This window comes from Schistocerca piceifrons, unplaced genomic scaffold (genome assembly GCF_021461385.2).
Source record: "Schistocerca piceifrons isolate TAMUIC-IGC-003096 unplaced genomic scaffold, iqSchPice1.1 HiC_scaffold_943, whole genome shotgun sequence".
NCBI classification, from domain to species: domain Eukaryota; kingdom Metazoa; phylum Arthropoda; class Insecta; order Orthoptera; family Acrididae; genus Schistocerca; species Schistocerca piceifrons.
The window spans coordinates 1930001-1935000 of NW_025729216.1; the positions used below are offsets into that span (position 1 = coordinate 1930001).

The 5000-nt window shown below is 54.4% G+C and overlaps 1 non-coding gene across 1 annotated transcript in view; it reads right to left on the bottom strand.

Moving 5' to 3' along the window:
- LOC124772850 overlaps positions 1 to 1484 on the bottom strand; it is a 1909-nt gene extending 425 nt beyond the window's left edge. The window contains exon 1 of the ribosomal RNA XR_007014308.1: positions 1 to 1484. This exon is cut by the window's left edge and continues 425 nt beyond it. This is a non-coding gene — a ribosomal RNA (small subunit ribosomal RNA).
- Between the last annotated feature and the right edge of the window lie 3516 nt (positions 1485 to 5000).

Consider the following 5000-nt stretch of genomic DNA (forward strand, 5'->3'; position numbering starts at 1 on the left):
AAAAGTAATCGCTGACAGCACGAAGGATGTCACGCGACTAGTTAGCAGGCTAGAGTCTCGTTCGTTATCGGAATTAACCAGACAAATCGCTCCACCAACTAAGAACGGCCATGCACCACCACCCACCGAATCAAGAAAGAGCTATCAATCTGTCAATCCTTCCGGTGTCCGGGCCTGGTGAGGTTTCCCGTGTTGAGTCAAATTAAGCCGCAGGCTCCACTCCTGGTGGTGCCCTTCCGTCAATTCCTTTAAGTTTCAGCTTTGCAACCATACTTCCCCCGGAACCCAAAAGCTTTGGTTTCCCGGAGGCTGCCCGCCGAGTCATCGGAGGAACTGCGGCGGATCGCTGGCTGGCATCGTTTATGGTTAGAACTAGGGCGGTATCTGATCGCCTTCGAACCTCTAACTTTCGTTCTTGATTAATGAAAACATACTTGGCAAATGCTTTCGCTTCTGTTCGTCTTGCGACGATCCAAGAATTTCACCTCTAACGTCGCAATACGAATGCCCCCGCCTGTCCCTATTAATCATTACCTCGGGTTCCGAAAACCAACAAAATAGAACCGAGGTCCTATTCCATTATTCCATGCACACAGTATTCAGGCGGGCTTGCCTGCTTTAAGCACTCTAATTTGTTCAAAGTAAACGTGCCGGCCCACCGAGACACTCAATAAAGAGCACCCTGGTAGGATTTCAACGGGGTCCGCCTCGGGACGCACGAGCACGCACGAGGCGGTCGCACGCCTTCGGCTCGCCCCACCGGCAGGACGTCCCACGATACATGCCAGTTAAACACCGACGGGCGGTGAACCAACAGCGTGGGACACAAATCCAACTACGAGCTTTTTAACCGCAACAACTTTAATATACGCTATTGGAGCTGGAATTACCGCGGCTGCTGGCACCAGACTTGCCCTCCAATAGATACTCGTTAAAGGATTTAAAGTGTACTCATTCCGATTACGGGGCCTCGGATGAGTCCCGTATCGTTATTTTTCGTCACTACCTCCCCGTGCCGGGAGTGGGTAATTTGCGCGCCTGCTGCCTTCCTTGGATGTGGTAGCCGTTTCTCAGGCTCCCTCTCCGGAATCGAACCCTGATTCCCCGTTACCCGTTACAACCATGGTAGGCGCAGAACCTACCATCGACAGTTGATAAGGCAGACATTTGAAAGATGCGTCGCCGGTACGAGGACCGTGCGATCAGCCCAAAGTTATTCAGAGTCACCAAGGCAAACGGACCGGACGAGCCGACCGATTGGTTTTGATCTAATAAAAGCGTCCCTTCCATCTCTGGTCGGGACTCTGTTTGCATGTATTAGCTCTAGAATTACCACAGTTATCCAAGTAACGTGGGTACGATCTAAGGAACCATAACTGATTTAATGAGCCATTCGCGGTTTCACCTTAATGCGGCTTGTACTGAGACATGCATGGCTTAATCTTTGAGACAAGCATATGACTACTGGCAGGATCAACCAGGGAGCTGCGTCAACTAGAGCTGAGCAGCCGGCCGCCCGGGAGTGTGTCCCGGGGGCCCGCGCGAACACGCAAGCGTCCGCTCAATCATTCTGCAAACAGGAGGAGGCTGAGCTCCCCTGCACAATACACCTCGAAACCCTCTCAGGTCCCGGCGGCGCGCAGCGCCGTCCCAAGTACTTGGCCGGGTTCGAGAGAGGCGCAATCGCCCGGAGTTAGGCGAGTAGACGCTTTCGGTGCGACCACCCGTGCTCCCAACTGAGCTTGCCGCTGCCGACAGAGGCCCGGGAGCGTGCTGTCGTGGCATTGCCGGCGGGAGACAACACGCGCCACCTACGGTGACCGGCAGCTCCAACGCCAGCGCCACAGAAGGACAAAAGCCCCACTTGGGTGCCGAAGCGAACTCTCCCAGCACAGCGCACGCGCCAACACATCCGCACAGCTGCGATACAAACCACCAGCGAGAACCGCTGGGGCGACCGAGCAGCAGACGGCGTCGCGGCGCCGAGCGCCGGGCGGCGGCGCATCCTCAACGCACACAGTCCTCAATCGGACCAGCACACTGAAGATGTCCACCGCGCTTCGCACCGGGCCCGCGAGGACCTACTTTGGCCGCACGGCGCCGCGCGCAGGGTGCGCCGGCGCGCAGCTGCGACGCCTGCCGCGTCCGTCGGCCGGCGCGCCTGCCACTGGCCGCCCCCACCAGCCGGCTGTAGCGCGTGCGCCCACGCACCGCGCGGCCAGCACGCCGGGAGGCGCCCCCTCACCGGCCGGGGACGGTCCCACCCAGCCACCGCCGCGTATCGCTTCACACCCAGATGCCGTTCAGTTTCATCGGCATGGTGGGTATCGCTGGAACAACCGGTTAGTACCTCAACCTATCGTCGCCATCACCGATTCACCCCTAGCGAGAACAACCGCACCACAACGGGTTACCATTTCTTCATTTGCGTAACTTCACCAGAAAACGCAGGCGTCCATCGCCATTAGCAACTTCAACGATTATTGCATGCCTGTGTCAGGTGTCACGCCACACTACGTCTGCCCACATACACGCAACAAAATGTGCACGCCTAGACAATACGTGGAAGGTGGCCCCCGTACGTATGCGATGTCCATTGCTCGAACGACTGTCAACCGGCCTCTGTAGCATGTCGCAGATATGGAACGCGGTGCACCATGCTATCACGGTGTTTGAGGAGAGACGACTAGGTCCGAATACATCAACAGACAGCTCATGCTGATCGCCATCCACGGCGTCCGTTCCTCCCACACGTCTCTATGGCGTACCACACTGCAATCCAGCTCTCATAGGGAGACGACACGTAGCTGCGTGCACAATATTTGCACTGTATGGTCCGCCGTTTTTGGGCGCAGTCGTTGTACGGTCACACATGTGCCACGATGTATCATTCAGTACATAAGGACGAATGTGCAGTACAGATTGTGGTTCACGCGTACGACATCAGCGGACAGTTGACACAGGCCGCACCACAACGTAGCCTGCGTACGTCGCATGCGAAGGGCATTGAACATGCAAACTTGTCACCAACCAGCTTGCGAAGGCAGGGGGCAAGGTGTGGACGTGGGGACGTGGGGAGGGGTGGGGGGGGGGCGGCATGTACGTCCTGCTGCCATCCACATTACAGTGTACAGCAGGAGCATGTGGAAAGTCAGCAAGACTTGCAAGGTGTTTAACATGAAGCGATACACAGGGGAGCGGGCAGTGCGAGTAGCGAACTATATTGCGAGGGTTGCGGGTGGGCAACACTACACTAATTGAACGAGTCGTATAACAATTACAGAGCAGGTTTAGGCGACAACGTGGGTTACGTTAGGGGACAACATGGGTTAGGTTAGGGGACAACATGGGTTAGGTTAGGGGACAACATGGGTTAGGTTAGGGGACAACATGGGTTAGGTTAAGGTACAACATGGGTTAGGTTAAGGTACAACATGGGTTAGGTTAAGGTACAACATGGGTTAGGTTAAGGTACAACATGGGTTCGGTTAAGGCACAACATGGGTTAGGTTAAGGCACAACATGGGTTAGGTTAAGGCACAACATGGGTTAGGTTAAGGCACAACATGGGTTAGGTTAAGGCACAACATGGGTTAGGTTAAGGCACAACATGGGTTAGGTTAAGGCACAACATGGGTTAGGTTAAGGCACAACATGGGTTAGGTTAAGGCACAACATGGGTTAGGTTAAGGCACAACATGGGTTAGGTTAAGGCACAACATGGGTTAGGTTAAGGCACAACATGGGTTAGGTTAAGGCACAACATGGGTTAGGTTAAGGTACAACATAGGTTAGGTTAAGGTACAACATAGGTTAGGTTAGGTTACACGTTGTTGTAAGGAAAGGTGTAGAGGAGGGGGGCGGGGGCGGCAGGTTCGTTGATAGTGATTATAGTAAGTGAATGCTTGTGACATGATGAGATTTGTCACGTCAGGATGCACCTTTGGCTTATTAGAGGCGGCGCTCCAATTCTATGCTTGTGTCAGACCTGTGTCTTTGACTCATGTCATTGTTTGTGGGCTGTGACAGGAGGTACTATTGTGATGTTGGGTGCACCGTTGTATAGGACATGTGTGGGTATTGGTGCCTTATCTGCGCAATGGTGGATGTCGAAAGGGGGGGAAATTCTATTTTCCGCATGGACCTCCTGGTCCGGTTGTGATAGTGTGGATTGTGTAATGTGGCGGAGAGGATGCACTGGATGTTGTTCCATGCTGGTGCTTACATATTGTATGTGCGCCCGTTAGAAGCAGAGAGTGGTGCGTGATGAGAGTGTCTGGCTGACGTGTGGTTCCCATTGTGGGCACACTCTTTCAGCATGTATACGGACAGTTGTATATATATTCTGTAATTTGATGGCTCTGCATTGATTACTAATCAGCGCCGTGTGTACGGGTAATCTGGTTCCAGTCCAAAATGTTCCATCTGTGTACATTAGTGACAAAGACTCCCCCCATGCAGTGGGGCTCGGTCTGTTATAACTCTTCCGCGTAATATATTTGCCCCACGTTTTTGCGACTGCGAGTGCGAGTGCGCATGGGGACCGACATGCTGATGGCTCGGTATCGGACGCCGTACAGTGAGCAACGCGATCGCGTCTCTCGCTCGTAAGTGGTACAGGTCGCGGCTCATGTATAGGGACAGCGGGAATGTCGCATTTTGGAAATAACTCTTCATGAAACGCAAGTTATCTTGGTGGATTGCACTTTACGAGTGCGGGAAACGTCCGCCGTTCATCCGCTGGAGGTGCGAGTTTGGCGGTTGGGGTGGTCCACGAACGGGTGCGGGTGGAGTCATTGCCGGTCCACGGCTTCGTGCGGCAGAGCCACTGGAGAATGGGTGCTATGGTCGACAGAGGCTGCAGGCTTTGTGGGTGGCGTCGAAAGGCGGGCACTGTGGCGCCACCGCTGTCTTAGTCGGCTTGGCGTCTCATAGATGGCGGTCTCGTCGTTGCAGGAGGTCATGTTGCGGGAGACCTACAGATGGCGGTACGTTTTGTG